Raw genomic sequence first — 14,981 nt, 5'->3', positions numbered from 1 at the left:
GAACCAGAACCAAATTCTATAAATAAACACAGCACCAGAACCAAATTCTATAAATAAATGCCGCACCAGAACCAAGTTCTATAAATACATACCGCACCAGAACCACATTCTATAAATAAATGCAGCACCAGAACCAAATTCTATAAATAAATACAGCACCAGAACCAAATTCTATAAATAAATACAGCACCAGAACCATTTTTTTAAATAAATACAGCACCAGAACCAAATTCTATAAATAAATACAGCACCAGAACCAAATTCTATAAATAAATGCAGCATCAGAACCAAGTTCTATAAATAAACACAGAACCAGAACCAAATTGTATAAAAAACAAATACAGCACCAGGACCAAGTTGTTTCAATAAATGCAGTACCAGAACCAGATTCTTTAGTGAATGCAGCATCAGAACCAAGTTTGATTCGTGAAAAACACACATTGTATACATAAATGCGGCTCTAGAGCTGAGTTCTATACATAAATATAGCATCATAACCAAGCCTAGTATGTAAATACAGCACCAGAATCAAGTTCTATGTATAAATTTAGCACCAGAAGTTGTATACATAAATTCAAGTGATAACATTGTATACATAAACACAGCACCAGAACTGAGTTCTATAAATAAATGCAGCACCGGAACCAAGATCTATAAATAAACACAGCACCAGAACCAAGATCTATAAATAAATACAGCACCAGAACCAAGATCTATAAATAAATGCAGCACCAGAACCAAGATCTATAAATAAATGCAGCACCAGAACCAAATTCTATAAATAAATACAGCATCAGAACCAAATTCTATAAATAAATAAAGCACCAGAACCAAATTCTATAAATAAATGCAGCATCAGAACCAAGTTCTATAAATAAACACAGAACCAGAACCAAATTGTATAAAAAACAAATACAGCACCAGGACCATGTTGTTTCAATAAATGCAGTACCAGAACCAGATTCTTTAGTGAATGCAGCACCAGAACCAAGTTTGATTCATGAAAAACACACATTCTGTAGATAAATGCGGCTCTAGAGCAGAGTTCTATACATAAATACAGCACCAGAATCAAGTTCTATGTATAAATTTAGCACCAGAAGTTGTATACATAAATTCAAGTGATAACATTGTATACATAAACACAGCACCAGAACTGAGTTCTATAAATAAATGCAGCACCAGAACCAAGATCTATAAATAAATACAGCACCCGAACCAAGATCAATAAATAAATACAGCACCAGAACCAAGATCTATAAATAAATGCAGCACCAGAACCAGGATCTATAAAGAAATACAGCACCAGAACCAGGATCTATAAATAAATACAGCACCAGAACCAAGATCTATAAATAAATGCAGCACCAGAACCAAGATCTAGAAATAAATGCAGCACCAGAACCAAGATCTATAAATAAATACAGCACCAGAACCAAGATCTATAAATAAATACAGCACCAGAACCATGGCTCCTCACTCTGGAGAAAGCAGCAATTTTTGTCTCTTCCCCTTGAACCCAAACGGACCGGACATGATTAATAAAACTAGTCCCCAGTGTCTGGCTATAGGGGGTCCGCTCCAATATTCTCGTTCCTGATGTGGTTTTGGACATGACCACCAGGCGACTTTTATAGTGTTCTATGATTAATCTATTGTAGTATCTCAGATACTTTATATCTCTCTGGTTTGTAAAGTACAAGGGATCAGTTCTAGGAGTTGGCGCCGCTCTGGAATGTGCAGATTTTAAAGTGTCCTTAGGGTCCCCCTATTCATCACATCCCTGCTCCGGTATTGTCCCGCTGGTGTTCCTGATCCCAGCTGTGGGGGGCGCCGGCTATTGTCCGCACTGGGTGTCCTGCTGCAGGTCTATAGTGATGGTCACTGTATTTCCTGTGTGATCACTATTCTGTTATCATTACATCTGGTGAGGAAATCGTCCCAAAAAATAAAAACATCATCTATGTACCTCCCCAAAAAGAGAAGGTCCTGGGTGAGACACCCCAAATCCTCAACAGGAATGTGTCCAGCCTCCCGCCACCCTAGAAATACATTTATGAAATTTGGGGCGCGCGTCGTGCCCATGGCGGTGCCTCCTGTCTGTAAATTATTAAAGAAAAAACTAACACAATCACAAATGGGGCAAAGACACCGACAGCACAAAGGATATATCCTGCAGTTTATTACACCCCTGACGCCTCTAGATATCTGCAGAGCATCACTCCTCTACCTCCTGATGCATAGTGATATATCCTGCAGATTATTACACCACTGACCTCTCTAGAGTTCTGCAGAGCATCACTCCCCTACCTCCTGATACATAGAGATATATCCTGCAGAGTATTACACCCCTGACCTCTCTAGAAATCTACAGAGCATCGCTCCTCTACCTCCTGATGCATAGTGAGATATCCTGCAGATTATTACACCCCTGACCTCTCTAGAGATCTGCAGAGCATCGCTCATCTACCTCCTGATACATAGTGAAATATCCTGCAGATTATTACACCCCTGACCTCTCTAGAGATCTGCAGAGCATCACTCCTCTACCTCCTGATACATAGCGATATATCCTGCAGATTATTACACCACTGACCTCTCTAGAGACCTGCAGAGCATCGCTCCTCTTCCTCATGATACATAGTGATATATCCTGCAGATTTTAACACCCCTGACCTTTATAGAGATCTGCAGAGCATCGCTCTTCTACCACCTGATACATAGTGATATCTGCTGCAGATTATTCCACCCCTGACCTCTCTAGAGATTTGCAGAGCATCGCTCCTCTGCCTCCTGATACATAGTAATATATATTGCAGAGCATAGCTCCTCTGCCTCCTGATACACAGTGATATATTCTGCAGAGCATCGCTCCCCTACCTCCTGATACATAGTGATATATCCTGCAGAGCATCGCTCCCCTACCTCCTAATACATAGCGATATATCCTGCAGAGCATCGCTCCTCTACCTCCTGATACATAGCGATATATCCTGCAGAGCATCGCTCCTCTACCTCCTGATACATAGCGATATATCCTGCAGAGCATCGCTTCTCTACCTCCTAATACATAGCGATATATCCTGCAGAGCATCGCTCCCCTACCTCCTGATACATAGTGATATATCCTGCAGAGCATAGCTCCTCTGCCTCCTGATACATAGTGATATATTCTGCAGAGCATCGCTCCCCTACCTCCTGATACATAGTGATATATCCTGCAGAGCATCGCTCCCCTACCTCCTGATACATAGTGATATATCCTGCAGAGCATCGCTCCCCTACCTCCTGATACATAGCGATACATCATGCAGATTGTTACACCCCTGACCGCTATAGAGATCTGCAGAGCATCGCTCCCCTACCTCCTGATTCATAGTGATACATCCTGCAGATTATTCCACCCCTGACCTCTGTAGACACCTGCAGCACATTGCTCTGCAGTTATTGGGTAACCACATGAAGCGGGTTGCTGTCTCCAGGGGATGTGATGTGTCCCTCCTCCCGCGTGCTCCGGGTCTGTAGTCAGCAGTAAATTACCTGTAAATATTCCCGGATTGTCACATCAAACGCTCTGGTGTCCGGGAGCGGAGGATCACTGCCATAATTGTTCTCCTGTGATAATTTGGGTGGAGAATCGGCGCAGACGTCAGCCTAAAACATGGCTAATTCCTGGCTTTGAAATATATAACCCGAGCGCTGAGGCCATGATGGCACTTGTCCGCACTCCACGTCCCAATAATGAAACTTTAATCACACACAGTAATGTGTACAGGACGACTCGTCTTACCTCAGGGAGAGACCATGGAGATAAGGCCTCACATACTGTACACACAGGGCTTACAGGGGAGTCTCACCTGTACAGTAACAACAGTATCCTGTATATCACAGCCCCGCCCCCTACCTGTATATCCTGTGTGATAGGTGGTCACAGCCCCGCCCCATGCCTGTATATCCTGTATGAGAGGTAGTTATAGCCCCGCCCCCGGCATGTATATCCTGTGTGAGAGGTAATAACAGCCCCGCCCCCTGCCTGTATATCCTGTGTGAGAGGTAATAACAGCCCCGCCCCCTGCCTGTATATCCTGTGTGAGAGGTGGTCACAGCCCCGCCCCCTGCTTGTATATCCTGTGTGAGAGGTAGTCACAGCCCCGCCCCCTGCCTGTATATCCTGTGTGAGAGGTAGTCACAGCCCCGCCCCCTGCCTGTACATCCTGTGTGAGAGGTGGTCACAGCCCCGCCCCATGCCTGTATATCCTGTGTGAGAGGTAGTCACAGCCCTGCCCCCTGCCTGTACATCCTGTGTGGGAGGTAGTCACAGCCCCGCCCCCTGCCTGTATATCCTGTGTGAGAGGTAGTCACAGCCCCGCCCCCCTGCCTGTACGTATATCCCGTGTGAGAGGTAGTCACAGCCCCGCCCCTGCCTGTACATCCTGTGTGAGAGGTAGTCACCGCCCCGCCCCCTGCCTGTGTATCTTGTGTGAGAGGTAGTCACAGCCCCGCCCCCCTGCCTGTACGTATATCCCGTGTGAGAGGTAGTCACAGCCCCGCCCCCTGCCTGTACATCCTGTGTGAGAGGTAGTCACAGCCCTGCCCCCTGCCTGTATATCCCATGTGAGAGGTAGTCACAGCCCCGCCCCCTGCCTGTATATCCTGTGTGAGAGGTAGTCACAGCCCCACCCCCTGCCTGTATATCCCATGTGAGAGGTAGTCACAGCCCCGCCCCCTGCCTGTATATCCCATGTGAGAGGTAGTCACAGCCCCGCACCCTGCTTGTATATCCTGTGTGAGAGGTAGTCACAGCCCCGCCCCCTGCCTGTATATCCCATGTGAGAGGTAGTCACAGCCCCGCCCCCTGCCTGTATATCCCATGTGAGAGGTAGTCACAGCCCCGCCCCCTGCCTGTATATCCCGTGTGAGAGGTAGTCACAGCCCCGCCCCCTGCCTGTATATCCTGTGTGAGAGGTAGTCACAGCCCCGCCCCCTGCCTGTATATCCCATGTGAGAGGTAGTCACAGCCCCGCCCCCTGCCTGTACATCCTGTGTGAGAGGTAGTCACAGCCCCGCCCCCTGCCTGTATATCCCATGTGAGAGGTAGTCACAGCCCCGCCCCCTGCTGATCACATCACTGATATAATGGGCAGGTGATCAGACATGATATGATGAGAAGATATCAGGACAATGGTGGATGACGCGGTGCACTTCTCACCTGCCTCATACGTCTCCCACCTGTCGCCTCTATCCACATGGATGGATCCGATCCTGCGTCTCCCACACACAGCTGTGCTCTGTGCCCTGTGCTCTGTGCCCTGTGCCACCCACTCCTCAGCATCACCACTGACTGGGTCCTGACACCAGCACCAACATGTACAGCACAACCCAGACACAGCTCAGCTGTATCACACAGGAGAGGATTAGATACACAGCTCAGCAGTATCACACAGGAGAGGATGAGATACACAGCTCAGCTGTATCACACAGGAGAGGATTAGATACACAGCTCAGCTGTATCACACAGGAGAGGATTAGATACATAGCTCAGCAGTATCACACAGGAGAGGATGAGATACACAGCTCAGCTGTATCACACAGGAGAGGATGAGATACACAGCTCAGCTGTATCACACAGGAGAGGATGAGATACACAGCTCAGCTGTATCACACAGGAGAGGATTAGATACACAGCTCAGCTGTATCACACAGGAGAGGATTAGATACATAGCTCAGCTGTATCACACAGGAGAGGATTAGATACACAGCTCAGCAGTATCACACAGGAGAGGATTAGATACACAGCTCAACAGTATCACACAGAAGAGGATTAGATACACAGCTCAGCAGTATCTCACAGGAGAGGATTAGATACACAGCTCAGCAGTATCTCACAGGAGAGGATTAGATACACAGCTCAACAGTATCACACAGAAGAGGATTAGATACACAGCTCAGCAGTATCTCACAGGAGAGGATTAGATACACAGCTCAGCAGTATCTCACAGGAGAGGATTAGATACACAGCTCAACAGTATCACACAGGAGAGGATTAGATACACAGCTCAGCAGACAGTATCACACATTAGATACACAACCCGGCAGGCAATATCACACATTAGATACACAGCTCAGCAGACAGTATCACACATTAGATACACGGCTTGGCAGGCAGTATCACACATTAGATACACGGCTTGGCAGGCAGTATCACACATTAGATACACAACCCGGCAGGCAGTATCACACATTAGATACACAACCCGGCAGGCAGTATCACACATTAGATACACGGCCCGGCAGGCAGTATCACACATTAGATACACAACCCGGCAGGCAGTATCACACATTAGATACACGGCCCGGCAGGCAGTATCACACATTAGATACACGGCCCGGCAGGCAGTATCACACATTAGATACACGGCTTGGCAGGCAGTATCACACATTAGATACACGGCTTGGCAGGCAGTATCACACATTAGATACACGGCCCGGCAGGCAGTATCACACATTAGATACACGGCTTGGCAGGCAGTATCACACATTAGATACACGGCTTGGCAGGCAGTATCACACATTAGATACACGGCCCGGCAGGCAGTATCACACATTAGATACACGGCCCGGCAGGCAGTATCACACATTAGATACACGGCCCGGCAGGCAGTATCACACATTAGATACACGGCCCGGCAGGCAGTATCACACATTAGATACACAACCCGGCAGGCAGTATCACACATTAGATACACAACCCGGCAGGCAGTATCACACATTAGATACACGGCCCGGCAGGCAGTATCACACATTAGATACACAACCCGGCAGGCAGTATCACACATTAGATACACGGCCCGGCAGGCAGTATCACACATTAGATACACGGCTTGGCAGGCAGTATCACACATTAGATACACGGCTTGGCAGGCAGTATCACACATTAGATACACGGCCCGGCAGGCAGTATCACACATTAGATACACGGCTTGGCAGGCAGTATCACACATTAGATACACGGCTTGGCAGGCAGTATCACACATTAGATACACGGCCCGGCAGGCAGTATCACACATTAGATACACGGCCCGGCAGGCAGTATCACACATTAGATACACGGCCCGGCAGGCAGTATCACACATTAGATACACGGCCCGGCTTCCTGTTGTGTACACGGTGCTGGTTTCCATGGTGATCTCCATGTTATCAGCTTCCTGGAGGCCTCGGGATTCCTCCTCTTTTCCGTCCTATCCCCGGATATCTCCAGCTCCTTCCTATCTGCTCCATGACGTCTCCTCTCCTATATTTTCAATCTTGTCTAAATTCCTCAGAGTTTCCCACGTGGGGCCTGATTCATGTCCCAGAATTCGAGGGGATCTCCATAATCACCATGGTCCCTGGGAGTCACCAGTGAGTATGACCACCACCAGCACCACTCATGGTCAGGAGAGGAGCCACTGCCATGGTACAGCCGATCCCATATGGTCTGGACACGCAGGAGTTAATCAGTCATGGGGGGGGGGGGGAGCCCTGGAATTTCCTGAGGGGTCAGGACACCTTGCTGACCTCACGTGAGGTGTCCAGGAAGTGTTATCATGTGCACATTACATCCGGAATGAGCTCATGGAGAAGTCGGGATCAGCGGGAAATAATCCTGGGAATATTGCCGCCTCCATGTTCTCAGACTCGGGTCGTGACTCTTAAAGGGGCGTTCCTCCTCACTGGTAGAGGTGACAACCACCAGCAGCGTCCATTGTGGTGGGTATCACTGAGTGTCTGCATAAGTGTCAGTCCTAACTGCAGATCTAGCCTTCTATTCATACGTCACACCATGGCTGAACAGCGCTGTGTCAGACAACCCAGCTTTCCATAGGTCTGTACGGGAGCTATGTGACTGAGCCCCTGATGCTGCCCCCTATCTTGCTGTAGCTGGTGCTACCTGAGGCGAGAGGTTCAACTTGGCTGATGCTCCCCTGGCTACATTCCTTGTCTATCACTCCAGTTCTGGCTTTCTGAATCAGGAGGCACAGGATGAACAAAGCATTGGTCAGTCTTACTAACCCTGAGAGTGGTAAATCTCCTGTATGTGTGTGTCAGTCCTCGCATTACATCCCTAAACCCTGCTTTCCACTCAACTTTTCCAGGAATGGCAGCGCCTTGTGTGGATTGTCAGCTCTGTGGGTTAGTGTCAGTGTGATGGGATACATACACGTAGGGTGTCTTTGATCTCGCCCCACCTCGTATAATGGGCCGGGGTTAAACATTTACACGTCCTCCAGGATTTTACAGGCAGCGAAGAAGTGACAAGATGGAGATGCCCTCCTCCTCCTCACCAGACGTCAAATGTGAACACAGTCCTAACCACAGCCTGATAACACGGGAGAATCCACCTCCCAGAATCCTCTGACATCACTGATGACATCACACCGTATTTCCACCTCCCAGAATCCTCTGCTCCGGCTCTGGTGACATCACTGATGACATCACGCCGTATTTCCACCTCCCAGAATCCTCTGCTCCGGCTCTGGTGACATCACTGATGACATCATGCTGTATTTCCACCTCCCAGAATCCTCTGCTCCAGCTCTGGTGACATCACTGATGACATCATGCTGTATTTCCACCTCCCAGAATCCTCTGCTCCGGCTCTGGTGACATCACTGATGACATCACGCCGTATTTCCACCTCCCAGAATCCTCTGTTACGGCTCTGGTGACATCACTGATGACATCACGCCGTATTTCCACCTCCCAGAATCCTCTGCTCTGGCTCTGGTGGCATCACTGATGACATCACGCCGTATTTCCACCTCCAAGTATCCTCTGTTCCGGCTCTGGTGACATCACTGATGACATCACGCCGTATTTCCACCTCCCAGAATCCTCTGCTCCGGCTCTGGTGACATCACTGATGACATCACGCACTATTTCCACCTCCCAGAATCCTCTGCTCCGGCTCTGGTGACATCACTGATGACATCACGCTGTATTTCCACCTCCCAGAATCCTCTGCTCCGGCTCTGGTGACATCACTGATGACATCACGCCGTATTTCCACCTCCCAGAATCCTCTGCTCCGGCTCTGGTGACATCACTGATGACATCACGCACTATTTCCACCTCCAAGTATCCTCTGCTCCGGCTCTGGTGACATCACTGATGACATCACACTGTATTTCCATCTCCCAGAATCCTCTGCTCCGGCTCTGGTGACATCACTGATGACATCACGCCCTATTTCCACCTCCCAGAATCCTCTGCTCCGGCTCTGATGACATCACTGATGACATCCCGCTGTATTTCAAGGACAATTATCTCCTCATTTACTAATTGGCCAATTATCCCGGGTCAGAAATGCTGAAATCTTCTTAAAGCGACGCTAATCCCCAAATACTTCTCTCATTAATTTCTTATAAATCCGGTAAATTTCACAAATCTGAGACAGGGGCGGAGCATCACCTGATCCGGAATATTTCTCACATTTATAATATATTATAACGGGAGAGCTGGGTGACTGTGTTTCAGATACCCAGCTTTCCCAGATGTGTATCACTAACCCCATATATCTATATGGTCACTTTGCTATTCAGGATTGTTTAGATTATTTAGTTACTCAGCTTTCCCAGTACCAGATATAACTAAATTACCACAGAGTATTAAAAACAGCACCACCTAGTGGTCAATAAATGATGAAAAATCATTGCATAATGATGCCTTGCAGGCACCCAGCTTTCCCAGTACCAGATATAGCTAAATTACCACAGAGTAGAACTAAATAGAAACATTTTCTAACATATTTCCATAGGCAACAATGAAACAGCGCCACCTAGAGGCCAAGTTATAAGGAAAAATCATCACCCCAAGAAGCTGCATTTCATATAGTCACCCTCGTTATCCAGTTCATAAAAAAGCACAGTGCTCAACGTGAGTAGGGTGATTGACCTGTCCTTCAGGATTCCAGGAAAGCTGAGTGGTAACTGTAATAGCAGCCATATTGATCATCACCCAGCTTTCCCAGTGGCAGATATTACCTAATAACTACATAGAACTTCAAAGACTTGTATTCCCTGACTTATTTATCAAGCAAAGCAGCACCACTTTGTTGCTCTATAATTGCACTATAATGCTATGCAGTCACCCAACTTTTCCAGTACCAGATATAACTATCTAACCCTATTATAGAACTTTATGGTAGAAGATGAGTCTACTGTTTTCTGACCTATTCTCATAGATTTCAATACAAACAGCTCCAATGTGTGGTAAATATATGATGAAAAATCAGTACCCAATGACACCATGCAGTCACCCAGCTTTCCCTGTACCAGATATAACTAAATAACTGTATAACAGAACTTCATTGTAGAGACTGAATTAAATCATAAATTCTAGGATTCACAGGATAGCAAAGCTTTATTGTAGAGGACAATTTTCACACTTATTTTTATACAACTCAACAAAAACAGCAACACCTGGTGGTCAATATATGATGAAAAAACATCACACGCTGATGCTGTGCAGTCACCCAGCTTTCCCAGGACCAGATATAACTAAATAACCATAAAGCAGAGCTTCATTGTAGAGGATTGCTAAATTACATCATAGATTCCAATAAAAACAGCTCCACCTTATGGTCAATACATGATGAAAAATCATTAGACAGTGACGCCATACAGCCACCCAGCTTTCCCAGTACCATATATCCTAGATAACTATATGGCAGAACTTTGTACTAGAGATTGAACCCATTAAATTGTAGATTCTATTGATAAAGCGCCACTTACTGGTCACTCTCAGAGTCATTACACAGTGACGCCATGGAGTCACCCAGCTTTCCCAGTACCAGATAAACAAAAAAAACTATATGAAAGAACCTCATTGTAGAGGGTGACTCAGTTACTCCAATTTTCACACCTTTTTTCATACAATCAAATAAAAAAAACTGTGTCATCTAGTGCTCAATTTCTGATGAAAAATCATTACACAGTGATGCCGTTCAGTCACCCAGCTTTCCCAGGACCAGACATAACTAAATAACCATATAACAAAGCTTCATTGTACTGGATTGCTCAATAACATCATAGATTCCAATGAAACAGCGCCACCTAGTGATCACTTGGTGATGAAAAATCCACAGAGACGTCATGCAGTCACCCAACTTTCCCAGTAGCAGATAAAACTAAATAACCATATAGCAGAGCTTCATTGAAGGGGTTTGCTCAATTACATCATAGATTCCAATTAAACAGCGCCACCTAGTGATCACTTTGTGATGAAAAATCAATACACAGAGACGTCATTCATTCATCCAGCTTTCCCAGTACCAGATATAACTAAATAACCATATAGCAGAGCACCATTGAAGGGGTTTGCTCAATTACATCATAGTTTCCAATGAAATGGCGCCACCTAGTTGTCAATTTGTGGTGAAAAATCATAACAACTTTATGAAAATTTAAGAAATGTAAAGATTTTGGTCCAAAAACGCTGAGGCGATGTACATGGACTCTGGAGGATCAGACTTGATGGCACCCGCCGCCGTCTTTGCTTATCAGCTCCTAGTGACGAGGGCCCTCAGCGCTGCGCTATTTGTGCCACTTATGAGTCAAGTGGCGCACACCCAGAGCACAAACACTGGAGTCCTGGCCCGGGACCACTCCACGCCGGGGCCCGCCCGTCCTGTACTTGAAGACTGTGCTGTATGTCACTGCGTCTATCCGCCCGGCTTCCCTCCTAATCTCCAGTCCATGGCAACCGGAGAGAGATAGCAGTGATCTTGGATCAACCTCGGGCTGCCATGGGCAGGGCGTGTAACCTATGAATCAGCTCATGTGCCGGCCACGTCTCCACACAACACTATAATAATGGCCGCTTCGAGGGATTGTCCATGACTGTGTAAATAAAGTTTATTGAACAATGTACTGGGATACAAGGCTGCTTCTTACAGCTAGGCCTGACAAGATGGCGGCCTCTAGTCTATGTATGTAACTAATCTAAGAAGTATGCGGGACCCATAAAAGGGCCCCTACACCCGCCCCTGTGACGTCCACCACCACATTAACGGGTTATAATCCAATTTTAAGAGCAGCTCGTCACGTCTCCAAGTAACACATGAGACGTCTCAATAAAATGTCTGTCTCATGACAGATTACAAAAACATGGCTGCACTTTTTACTAAACAGCGACACACATTACTACAGGCTGTGTGCGGTATTACACTGCGGCACCACGTGAGCTGCAGTACCAGATACAACCTCAGAGCCGCTGTGGCGCTGTTTCTGTGAGAAAGGAACCATGTTTTTGTGATACATAATACAATGTCTGAAAAAAAACGTCGATAGAGCGAGGCAGAGTAGATGTGGTTCCCCTTTAAGGCGACGATCCCTTGTTATTGGCTGAAAGATAATGAAATTAAACCCCTCCCACATTATGACTGAATTATAGGGATTTTTATAAATTCTTATATAAAGTCTCTTCTCCTTGTGTCTCATGGAGGGTCGTCACACTGGACACAACAATCTCATTGGTGTATGGACATGCCCTTTACATTTTTAACGCTGGGACTTGTAGTGCCCCAATAACCGCTTCTACTGGGTCCATGTCCCCCTCTTGTGACCCGGGACGCCCATGGTTAAAGGCATTACATGGGAAAACAGTAAAAACAATGGATGCAAAGCAAACAAGACGCAGGAGACGCTTTCTAACAATCCCGCCACCTCTGGTTACTGATCAGCCCATGCAGGCACTTAAAGGGACGGCTCATATTACTGGAACACCTGTGACTAGGCAAACAGAAGCCTCTACGACCTGGTCCAACCTGTCACCTACCTCGCCTATAATCCCAGTGGTAACCGGGGCTACTGACCTGTCCCCCACAGTGGAGAATTATCCCTTTAAGAACGTTATGTGTGACCCTTATTATACCACTGTATACATGACTCCCGATTATTCCACCATATACATGATAGGTGTCTCTATATTATACCATAAATATATAATACGTGGCCCCTTACTATACCATCATAGATGTGATAAATGACCCTCAATTATTCCGTCATATACGTGATACGTGGCCCCTTATTATACCGCCATATACATGATATGTGACCGCTATTATACCACTATATAGATGGTACACTACCCCTTATTATACTACTATTATACCGCTATATACATTGTACACTACCCCTTATTATACTGCTATTATATCACTATATACGTAGTGCACTACCCCTTACTATACCACTATATACATGATATGTGACCACTATTTTACCATCATATACATGAAACGTGACCCTTCTTATACCGCCATATACACAACATGTGGCTCCTTATTATACCACAAAATACACGCTCCATGGCCCTTATTATACTGCCAAAGACATGATGTGTGATGCTATTATACTGCCATATACATAGTAAGTTACCCCTTATTATACTACCATATACATAGTAAGTTACCCCTTATTATACTGCCATATACTTGGTAAGTTACCCCTTATTATACTGCCATATACATAGTAAGTTACCCCTTATTATACTGCCATTTACTTGGTAAGTTACCCCTTATTATACTGCCATATACATAGTAAGTTACCCCTTATTATACTGCCATATACTTGGTAAGTTACCCCTTATTATACTGCCATATACTTGGTAAGTTACCCCTTATTATGCTGCCATATACTTGGTAAGTTACCCCTTATTATACTGCCATATACTTGGTAAGTTACCCCTTATTATACTGCCATTTACTTGGTAAGTTACCCCTTATTATACTGCCATATACTTGGTAAGTTACCCCTTATTATGCTGCCATATACTTGGTAAGTTACCCCTTATTATACTGCCATATACTTGGTAAGTTACCCCTAGTATATCAACATATATGGGATACCTGACCTCTATTATACCAACATATACATGGAACGTGACCCCTATTATACCGCCATATACATGACTGTTAGGTAGATGAGAATATACAGGTAGAAGCATTGGGGTCCTGCACAGCCTGGGGGACCCCTTTATGACCACCTACGGCGCCCCCTAAGTCTGGTTCTCAGGAAATACAGTTGAGGTTGGAGATCCCGCTCCAGGGGGGTCTGTTTCCCCATCACAGAGCAGGCTGCCTGACTACGACTACAAGTCTCTGCATAGTCTAGCAGTTAGTACTAGTGAATAACTTCTGTAGGAAGGGAAGAAGATTCCTCAAAGTTCCCAGGGATCAATTTAAAGGGGATGTAACAAGCAACTTGGCCTCAGAGCTGACAATCTCTCATCCATACTAGTGACTAGTCACATCTTGTAGACTCTGATCCAGAGAGCGCAGCCCTGTCACTTCCCTATAATGCAGGATTTGGCAGAAGAGCTTGCACTCTTGTAGTGACTCACCCCTGGCGGTATCCCGGTCACTTCCAGTTCTGTCCTATGTGATGGGTGTCACATTAGAGACCCCGGGGTGCCCCTTAGTGTTGGGTGCTGATGTATTCCTAGCAGCGGCTCGCAGTAATGTGTGTGCCTGTAGGGACTATCCTCCCTGCTCCCTCCTCCACCACTCCCTGCTGCCTCCTCTCCCCCTCCTCCTCCGCCTCAGGTTGGAGTCACAGCTCCGCACTGATTCACACACTGTAACCCTGGAGCTGACAATCTGACGGACAATCCCTTAAAGGGCAACTCCAGAAAAAGAAACTGTAGGATTCTAACAGGGGGTGGAGCCAGAGGGGAGTGCAGGGGTAGCAATAGTATCCACACCATCATCCTTAAGGGGGCTACGCATATTGGTGTATTCTGAGAGGTGACCCTAGAACTTTGGGGCCCGGAAACTTTACCCAACTTTCTGCTGACCCTGAATGTTACATAACTCTGCATTACATTGTCTAGTGTCAGTCTACACTGCAAGCTCTCGCATTGTGTTCATATCCAGGACTGTGTTAGCCATTGCGGCGCCAGTAGGGAATCGTACCCCAGCTTTCCCTGCACCCAGAAAGCCA

At 46.3% G+C, this 14,981-nt stretch overlaps 1 protein-coding gene across 2 annotated transcripts in view; it reads right to left on the bottom strand.

The window, feature by feature from the left end:
- ARHGEF2 (Rho/Rac guanine nucleotide exchange factor 2) overlaps nucleotides 1-14,514 on the bottom strand; it is a 113,970-nt gene extending 99,456 nt beyond the window's left edge. Inside the window, exon 1 of one of the 2 annotated variants that reach the window (XM_072114621.1) lies at nucleotides 14,383-14,514. The gene's annotated coding sequence lies outside the window, so the exon portion shown is untranslated. Of the gene's footprint in view, nucleotides 1-3,540; nucleotides 3,673-14,382 lie in introns of those variants that run through there. The other variant, XM_072114623.1, reaches the window with a different exon arrangement.
- Nucleotides 14,515-14,981: the final 467 nt, after the last annotated feature.

The sequence above is a fragment of the Engystomops pustulosus genome, chromosome 7, assembly GCF_040894005.1.
Source record: "Engystomops pustulosus chromosome 7, aEngPut4.maternal, whole genome shotgun sequence".
Classification (NCBI taxonomy): domain Eukaryota; kingdom Metazoa; phylum Chordata; class Amphibia; order Anura; family Leptodactylidae; genus Engystomops; species Engystomops pustulosus.
This window is presented reverse-complemented; position numbering and strand designations above follow the sequence as displayed.